This window comes from Pinus tabuliformis, chromosome 5_2, assembly GCF_031772625.1.
Source record: "Pinus tabuliformis cultivar Carrire ecotype Pingquan chromosome 5_2, CPIR1, whole genome shotgun sequence".
NCBI lineage: Eukaryota > Viridiplantae > Streptophyta > Pinopsida > Pinales > Pinaceae > Pinus > Pinus tabuliformis.
The window spans coordinates 486622682-486633515 of record NC_142306.1 but is presented as its reverse complement, the minus strand read 5'-3'; positions in this window follow the sequence as shown (position 1 = coordinate 486633515).

Genomic DNA, 10834 nt, shown 5'->3' with positions numbered 1-10834 from the left:
CTTCCACAATTCTTCCTTTCGAGGAGAATAAATCACTCCTACATCTAATAACTTCTCAATTTAGTTGTTGCAATTGTTTAGATGAAGAGCCACTAAATTGCATTATGCCAATGGACCTCAATATTACTAATTCAGAAAGTTTTTCTTTCTCTCTTTCTTTAAATCACAACACTGAATCATTTTTTTTCCTTTTTATAGGGTTTCTTTTGGGAGAATTATAGTTCCTATTTAAATGTAATGGTATTAACCACTTGGTTAGACAAAATATCTCCTCCTTGTTTAACATTGTCCTCCTTTGAAGGATAAAACCCCATTTTATTCAAGTATTTTTCCGTGTATGCCTAATGTTTGATTTAGAGAGAAAATATGTGTTTAGACATTTTTTCCCTTTAAAAAAGTTTGTATTATATTCAAGACAATGAATAGGAAAAGACTATTACATCAACATATATCATCATCAAACTCTTGTCTAGAATTCCTATCACAATTGGTGGTAATAAAATAAGGTCAATTACTTCCACACATACATTAAAGTATAAGCTTATAGGTAAATAGAGAGTAACCTTATCATCTTAAAATAATGGTTGGTTGTATCTGGTGCAAGCCATGACACAAGTAAAAAGGAACCAACATAATAACCATATTTATAGAGGAATTCCATAATTCTCCATTGAGATTTACCATTCGAAAATGTATAGTATGAGAGACACCATCTTTTTATAAATGAAGAAACAAAAGAGAGATATTGAAGTTGAATCATTAAATTTGAATACCCTTTCCCATAGTTCCTAATCCTTGACCTCCAAGAAACAAGTTTGATTTCAATAAATTGATATCTCCTTGCATTTATTCATGATAGTACTATCAACTACTTGGTTGTCTATTAACCTTTAGAATTGATTCCATCTTCTCATGTTCAATTCCATTTCATTCCCACATTCATTAAAATAGAAGCAATGTTTGTCTTCACAACTTGTAAATAGGGGTCCACTATATCCTCTAGGGATTAAAGTCCTCACATAATTGCTTGATTTTTGGTGTCTTGTCCTTCAATATCCTATGAGGACATTGATTCAAAATGTAGACAATGTTGTTGCATGCCTCTACCCAAAGACACATGGTAAAATCCCTGTCATGGATCACAACCTCTCCTATCTCAATAATGAATCACTTCACCGTCTCTAGTTTGTAGGATCGTGAATTCTCTCTTAATCCGTGAATCCGTGCAAAACGCATCAAAGGCCTTGAAGTTGTACTCTCCACTTCAAAGTGAAGTACCTTTATCTTTATACATATCTAATTCTCCATAAGGGGTTTTTACTTTATGAAATTCTTGGAAACTTCGTCTTCCTAAACTAAATATAGGTATTGCACGAGGAATCGTCAATAAAGGAAACATAGTACATACTACCTATTAATGAAGTTTAAAACATCAATCCACATACATTTGAATTGATCAATTCAAGAATATATCTTGATCTATGCTTATTACTTGGAAAATCAATTTTTGCATGTTTGTCAAGTACATAACCCTTGCACATTCCAATGTTCACTATCTTCTTTGTCTTGAAGTTTGGCTATCCCAACACCATATCCTTCAATATGGGAATTGCACTTTAGTGCAAGTGGCCAAAGTGTTTATGCCATACATCACACAAATTGTCATTGCGATGCACTAAATCATCATATTTCATAAAATCAACATTTGACCAAAAAGGCACCTTCTTGAATTGTTTTGGACAAAACTCAACCACATTCATTGCTGCATTTTCCATGATAACATGTTGATCATCATACTCAACCATGCACTTCAAATTTGTAATGGTTGAAACTAAAAGAAGGTTCTAAGTCAAACTAGGAACATACGAAATATCATATAACACATGAACATTTGAAAGGAGATACAACCATTTACAACCATTAGATATATTATATCATAACTCAACTCCACTATGTGGCATCCTATTAATCTTGAAGTTTGCAAAAAGCCTTGTAGTTGAAAGTCGAGGGTTTAGTTGCTCCATTGCCTACATACCACCCTACACCAAAAATGGTGTTGATGGAAAGGCATGAAACCATGGAGAAAACAGTGTCAAGCTTGTTTGTTGATTGGTCCACCCTAGTAGAAGCTTTTACACTCCTTGTAGACTGCTTCTACTATTGCTTACCCTTGGTCTTCTTCTTCATGGGACACTGACATGCATAATGTCCCATCTTATGGCACTTGAAGCATTTCACATGACTCAAGTCATTCTTTTCTTAATTCTAAGATTCACTCAATTGAGTCCTACTTACCCTTGTTACCCATCCTAGGTCCTCTATTTTCTTACACACCCCTCACCTAAGTTTCAAATTTTCCCTATTAGGATATTCCAACTCATAGGAAATAGTTAAGTATAACTTGGTCTAGTGTAGAGTTAGGTAAAGTGTGTTTCTTTACTATGTATTTTTGTAACTTACAATCTGACGATCACGATATGTTCTAAACATTAAGTGATCCAACGGTTCATTCTCTCCTCGATATTACCAACACTTGATTCATGGCTTAACCCCTGATTGGTCCATGATCTCTATTTAAAGAGCATGGAGGGTCATTTGTAGGGTGACAGTTCATGAGAGAAGCTTATGTAAATTTTCTTTCTTTTATTAATAAATTTCTTGAAGTGGCCGCGTTGGCTCAGGCTGTGGACTGTTTCTCTCTTTGAGGGTTTTAACCACGTCAAAAATATTGGTGTATTGATCTGTGATTCGTTTGTGAGCGGTGTCCTTTGGTGTTCTATCTGAGGAACTTACCCCGTAAATTCCTACATGGTATCAGAGCTATTTAAGGGTCGCATCCGTTGGTGATCCAAATCCGAAGCCGGTACAAGTGCATGTGACTGTCGTTTTCTATATCTACTTTTTCTGACTACTTTTGGCCCGAAAGGACTGCTCTATTGTGTTAGGAGCATCTGTTCCAGTGAGGAACCCCTTTCGTTTCATGCGAAAAGGTTTCTGGTAGCCCTAGATACGTCATTTTTAAGATCTAGAGGTATACAATATTTATTTGCAGTTTTAGTTATTCATCTCTCTGTTTATTTTGGTTTAATTAGCTCTCTGTTTTTTATTACCGGATCTATACCTTTCATTTTTGTGTATGATTTTTGCCTTGCGACTCTGTGCAATCTGGGCAAATCAGAAACAGAAAGGAAGGATTTTTCTCATGCATATGTTTTTTTCTGCCATGCTTTAGTGTGATCTCGGAAAATCAGTAGTGTCCGGCAAAAGCTAACTTCAAGCCATAAGGTTTGGTTTTTTCTTGCATGTCTGCGTTGGGTTTTGTAAGCAAAAAATGTTTTTTTCAAGTAAGCATGCATCCCAAAGCTTCAGTGACAAAAAAAACCACTTCCTCTTTTCCAAAAATTACTAACCTTTTAAATTAGTTCACTTGGTCCAAAGTTACTTTATGAGAATAGAGGTCTTGGGTTCAAGTCTTTCTTTTTGTTGAGTTAATTTTTCAAAAAGCACATGTAACTTATGTCACTTTCTCTTTTCCAAAAATTACTAACCTTTTAAACTAGCTCACTTGGTCCAAAGTTACTTTATGAAAATAAAGGTCTTGGGTTCAAGTCTTTCTTTTTGTTGAGTTACTTTTTCAAAAAGCACATGTAACTTATGTTTTAAAGTTACTTTATATAAAGTGTTCTCACCCATTATAAAAAGTGAGTCACCTATAATTCTAAAGTCTCGTTATATTTTATTTAAGTTACAATTTAGTGAGAAGCTTACAAAGTACCATTGTAAAATGTGACTTTCACTTATTTATAAAAGTGGGTCACATAAAATCCTTTTTAAAGTGAGCTAATTAGATTAAGTTTGGAAGGGGGTGGGGGCGGGAATTTTTTTTTTTTTAAATATAACATTATCATTCACTTCTGCATATTCGCGCACTTTGTCGGCATCTTCAACAACTTTTCTTTAAAAAGCCATAACTTCTTCATCCAGAAGCCGTTTTTTTTAATTAGCCTAATTTTTCGAGATCTTTCCATTGGAACACTTAGTTTCAGCGTCTACAGCGTCAGTTTCTGTTAAAATGGAAAGTCCATGCCATGTTATTCTTGACAACACCAACTACTTCCAATGGTGGTCCTACATTGTGGATTTACTTAGAAGTAAAGGTCTTTACAGAATAGCCTCAGGCCAAGAAACTAAACCTAAAGATGAAGATAAGGTAGCGAAATGGGAAAATAGGCAAGATCAAGCACGTGGATTGATAGGGATGTCTATTTCTCCAGACTTTAGATTCCATATCGCAGAACTTGATATGCCTAATGAAATAATGAAACAGCTCACTAAAGTTTTTGGAATTAAAAATGAAATTAGAGCCCATCAACTCGAAAATGAGTTGCTTACGTTAGACCCAAATAATTTTTCTTCCATTGAATATTTTTTGTCCAAGTTCAAGACCTTTAGACTTCTCTTGGAAGGTGTTAACGTTAAGAAAGAAGATGGTAGCATTATCTATTCCATTCTTACTAAGTTGAGACCAGCCTACTCTGTGTTTGTTTCCACCTTCCATTCTACTAAAGAAGTCTTTATTTCTCAAAGATAAGACTACAAGTCCCCCCTTTTTGATGCCTTCTGTGATTCTTTAATAAGAGAATAAGAAAAACTCTTACATCTTGGTCTTCTTAATCTTGGAAACTCTTCTAAAAAATCCTTAGCTGCTCAGCAACAAACAAATTCAAAGAATCCTAAGAAGTAATATCCTAAAAAGAATGGTCCTAGACCAAACAAGGGTCCTAAGCAATTTCAGTCTCAAAATGAAAAATCAATTCAACAAAATGATAAGGCAAATAAAAACAAAGGGAAGAAGATTGATAAACATTGCAACTTTTGTAATCGAGATGGCCACTTAGAATCCAAATGCTTTAAGAAGATGGAAGCCTTGGAAGCAACAATGAAGGAGCATAACATCCATTTGGAGCACTCTTCAACTTCAACTTCAACTTCATCTTCAAGAATAACACTTTCTGCATGTGGTTGTCAAGCATCTCAATCTGATTATGCACTAAATGTATCTTCTTCCTCTCATTCTCATGAGTGGCTCATTGATTGTGGAGCTTCTTATCACATGGCCAAAAACAAAGCCATGTTTTCTTCTTTAAATGATTGTAACACCAAAAATATATATGTTGGTGATGATAGATCTCTTAGTGTTGTAGGGACTAGAACTGTTCATCTAGACAATGGTCCATTTAATGATGTATTATGTGTTCCAACCTTATCCTGCAACCTTCTATCTGTATATCAGATAACTCATTCAGGTGAAGGTAAAACCATTGAATTTTCGCCTCACAATGTTGTAATTAAGGACCTAAGAGATCCTAAACAGATTTTAGCTACTGGTATTGTTGATGATTCTACAAGGTTGTATAAGTTTAACAACTTTGGGTCATCAACTCTTCCCTCGATATTTGTTGCGCATAATGATGAAGTGAGTAAACTTTGGCATGAATGATTTGGTCACTCAAACTATCGCTCCCTTCAAAATCTATGTAAAGAAAATATGGTGACAGGTTTTCCTATGGTATCTTGCAGAGATGGTGTTTGTTCTGGCTGTGTACTTGAAAAACATCATCGAGATAGTTTTGAAAAACGTGCAACTTGGCACACCTCAACGCTTTTACAACTTGTGCATAGTGATTTATGTGGTCCACTTCCAGTTGTTTCATTATCTGGCTAGAAGTATTTCTTAACTTTCATTGATGATTTCTCCAGATGCACTTGGGTATATTTCTTAAAACTCAAGAGTGAAGTATTTAACATGTTCTTGGCCTTTAAGGCCTTTGTTGAAAAACAATCTGGACATCAAATTCTTAAGCTAAGATCTGATAATGGCGGAGAATATGTTAACAACAAATTCATCAACTTTTGCACTGAGCATGGAATTCAAATGCAACATAATGTTCCATATACTCCACAACAAAATGGTGTAGCTGAAAGGAAAAATCACACCTTAAAGGAAATGGCTAATTGTATGCTTCAATCTAAAGGACTTAGTTTTAATTTTTGGGCAGAAGTAATTAACTTTGCAAATTACATAGTAAATCGCACTCCTACTAAGGTTTTAAAGAATATCACTCTAGAAGAAGCATGGAGCTCAATTAAACCAGATGTAAGTCACTTTCGTGTTTTTGGAAGTGAAGCATGGACCCATATTCCAGATGAGAAACATAAATCTTTAGAACCTATGAGTGAAAAATGTATTTTTTTTGGATATTCTGAATATGTTAAAGGATATAGACTTATTCCACTTAAGTCCAAAAATGTTATCATTAGAAGAGATGTAAAGTTTGTTGAAAATATATCGGCCTGCAAGCCTAGTTTGGCGGATGTGCCACCTCTCTCTATCCCTTCTACTTTTGAAAACATTTCTTCTTTAGATGATGACAGTGAGGATGACAATCCTCCCCCACCTTCTCAGGATCCTCCTTCAGCCCCTCAACTTCCTAAATGGGTTCGTTCTACTCAGGATGCAACAAGTGCTCTTGTAGGTGATCCTACAAATCAACGACATACACGTTCTCAGTTCGATAGAGCCTCTTCTTTACTGACTTAAGCTTCAGCGAATCATGACCCTGACACGTTTGCAGAAGCTTCAAGCCATCCAGATTGGGAAACAAATATGAATGAAGAATATCATTCATTATTGACAAATGATACATGGGATCTTGTTCCTCTTCCAAAGGGACGAAAACTTGTTAGATGCAAATGGGTTTACAGAACCAAGTTTGGATCAGATGGAAAAGTTGATAGCCATAAAGCTCGTCTTGTTGCTAAAGGTTTTTCACAAGTTGAAGGCATTGACTATACTGGAACCTTCTCCCCTGTTGCCAAAATGAACTCTATCCGCCTTGTTCTTTCCCTTGATGCCTCTTTCAAATGGGAAGTCCATCAAATGGATGTTAAATCTGCCTTCTTGCACGAAGAAATCTATATGGAACAACCTCCTGTATTTATACAAACAGACTCCAATGTTGTATGTCGGCTTAAGAAATCCCTTTATAGTCTCAAGCAAGCCCCTCGGGCTTGGTATGCCAAAATGGATAACTTTCTTTTAGATACTGGATTTTCTAGGTGTCATTATGACAATACTGTCTACACCAAGAAAGTGGGTAAGTTTCTTATCATTCTTGTTCTTTATGTTGATGATCTTATCCTTACTAGTAGTGATCCCAACCTTATAAACCATGTGAAGTCCAGCATTGAAAAGAAGTTTGAAATGACAGACTTAGGAAACTTGCATTATTTTCTTGGTTTTCAAGTCTTGCAATCCAAGGAAGGTATTTCCCTTTCCCAGTCCAAGTATGCCTGTGATCTTCTATGCCACTTTCACATGGAAGATTGTAAGCCAGCCCCTTCTCCCTTTCAGTCTGGAGTCAAACTTTCAGTCATGTGTACTTCCCCTGAAGTTGATGCTACCTTATACCGTCAGCTTGTAGGAAAACTTTGGTATCTGACCCATGCCTATCCTGACCTTTCCTTTGTCATTGGCCTTATTGCTCAGTTTATGCAAAACCCACATGAAAGTCATTGGAAAACAACTAAAAGAATACTTCATTATGTTCGAGGTACAGTTCAGTTTGGGATTCATTACAGTGCAGAAGCATCTCCTCTATTGGTTGGTTTCACTGATTCTGATTGGGCTAGTGACCTTGATGATTAGAAGTCTACTACAAGTTATGTCTTCACTCTTGGTTCTGGACCTATTACATGGGCTTGCAAGAAACAAAGTGCCATTTCTCTTTCTTCAGCAAAAGCAGAGTATCGTGGCGCCATAGAAGCTAGTAAGGAAGCCCTGTGGCTTTGTCAGATCCTATCAAAGTTTGGCTTTCAGCAGCAGCATCCGACTACACTTTGGTGTGATAATCAAAGTGCCATTCAACTATGCAAAGATGCAGTTCAACATCAGCACAACAAACACATTGAACTACACATGCACTTCATCAGAAAGCTCATTCATGACCATGTTCTTGAAGTGCAATATTGTTCAACTGATGATCAAGTTGTAGACATCTTTACAAAGGCTCTCACAGAGGCAAAGTTTACTAAACTTCGATTTATGGTTGGAGTTCAGGAAGTTGTCACTAAGGGGAGATAAGCTCTAATGCCCCCTTCCTTCTCCTATTGTGTCATATTTGTACATCCTTCAATCCTATCCCAAGTTGTTCTTAAGGGGGGATGTTAGGATATTCCGACACATAGGAAATAGTTAAGTATAACTTGGTCTAGTGTACAGTTAGGTAAAGTGTGTTTCTTTACTATGTACTTTTGTAACTTACAATCCGACGATCATGATATGTTCTAGACATTAAGCGATCCGACGGTTCATTCTCTCCTCGGTATTACCGACACTTGATCCATGGCTTAACACTCAATTGGTCCATGATCTCTATTTAAAGAGCATGGAGGGTCATTTGTAGGGTGACCGTTTATGAAAGAAGCTTATGTAAATTTTCTTTCTCTTATTAATAAATTGCCTGAAGTGGTCGCATTGGCTCAGGCCGTGGACTGTTTCCCTCTTTGGGGGTTTTAACCATGTCAAGAATACTAGTGTATTGATTTGTGATCTGTTTGTGAGCGGTGTCCTTTGGTGTTCTATCTGAGGAACTTACCCTATAAATTCTTACATTCCCCAGTCTTGTTGCAACTACTTGTCACCTTGTCTCCTCTTGGATGAAATTGTCCCAAAGTTTTTTAAAGATAGGTGATTTCTTACAAGCATTAACACCTTCCACAAAGACCTTCTAGGGTGAAATAAAACCATTTAGTGCTATTGATGCTAATAGCAAAGAGTCGATCTCTAAGCTTAGAGATCTTCATCAAGTAGCTTGACACCATGTCTATGTCATTCATGTGCATGTTGGTGAGCTTGATCTCTAGGAGCATCTTGCAAGAGATTTTTGACACTTTGATATCGAGACACCAATGCTTCATTCATTTCTTTAGTTGATTTACTTGTGATACGAGAGATCAAATGATCGTTCATTAAATTTAGAATGATTTTATTTTCCTTGGCTTCCTTCTTCTCATATTTAGTAAGTGGTTGGGTATCAATGAGCATTGTAGCCTTCCATTGAAATATACTCCATAGTTTAACCTCCTTCATCTGAAGCTCGCACCTCAAAGAAGTGAAGTTATACACCCCTTCTTGTTGGTCACCACCCCTTCAACATGCCTCAATAAAAAAATCAATGAAAAAAAAAACAACAACTTATTGCAAGTGCATATAACCTCTCAAATACATAAATTAGTGCTCTAGACATTGGAATTCCTTAGGCATCCCACCCATAGACCCCTCACAAGTCCTAAGGTCTATCTTCAACATGAATCACTCTAATCTCTAGAGATTTTTGGGCATCACACCCACTGAAAGACTTTGATAGCAATTTGCTCTCACAAGCAATGACCTTCTACATACATTAACACGATGACTTCATTTGTACAAATTTGATACCATGTTAAATTTTCAATATATGGTAAGAAAATCTATACTCATGGAAATAAACCATACAATTAGGGATTTGAAAAATAAAGACCACCTCTCAAAACTTTAGATCTACATGTTCTAAAACTAAGTGTGGAAATTTCAAGAGTATAAACATGGCAAACTTTGAAAGACATCAAAAAATGAATAGAAAATACTTGATCTCCATTAATCAGACTTTTGGAAATTCAAACATTAAGCTAAAAGAACAACTACTAATCACATTTTCTATATCAAACTAATAAGAAAATTAAATCTGAAATATGCTTATCTCAAGCAATACACTAAACTCAAATTGTAAACTCTCTAGCCAAAATAGTGAAGCATGTATCCTTACAAAAGTTTCAATACATACAATGATCAATGGAAACTAAGACAACGCTATTGTGCAGTTGCACGACTCAATTCTTTTTTATTATTCCCACCATTATTTGCGTGTGCCCACATATAACACTTTTGAAGCATGCAACATTGTTGTCTTAGTGCACATATACACTTTCACAGTAGACCCAACATGAGGAAAAACAACAAAGAGATCAAAACAATTCATAAAGAAGACTACCTCTCTTAAATCATAATTTTGGAAATTCAAATGTCAAGTTAAAAGCATTTCTACCGATCAGATTTCTCTCTATCAAACTAATAAGAATATCATATTTGATATATGATTATATCGAGCAACACATTAAAATCTCAAGTGCAAATACTGAAGCACCCTCCCTCTCTTTTATAAAACAAGAGAAAAATGGTTATAATGACTATGGACATATTCAGGGAAGAGGGCCCCTTGAAGAGGTCAAACCCCAATTGTGATGTGCCTTGGGAGTGTGTGCACTTATGCATGGAATATCTCACCTATAATAATTTGCCCACTAAAAAAGAATGAATGCATGCACACATGCAAAAGAATCTCTCACCCAAGAATTACATATGAGAACTAAAGATGTTCCTCATGCATGCACCCTACTCCCTTTGCGATCTATGACCTCCTAGAATAGAATATGCATGTGACTCACATTGGGATCAAAGCCCTCTTAAGAGAGAATGTGCATGCATCTCACATACTTCTTTCTAAACTACCATGCCTCCATAGAGTCTTCTTCTTATAGCCATTCTAATATTCTTCTTATCCCTTTTAGAAGATCACTTCCTCTACTTAGTTAACAACTTTGGTTATGAATTTTTTTGGTATCCTTACTAAGTTTCAATACAAATAGTAATCCATGACAATGCTATTGTGCACTACCCAATTTATTATTCCCACCATTATTTGTGTATTCCCACATAATAACACTTTTGAAGCAT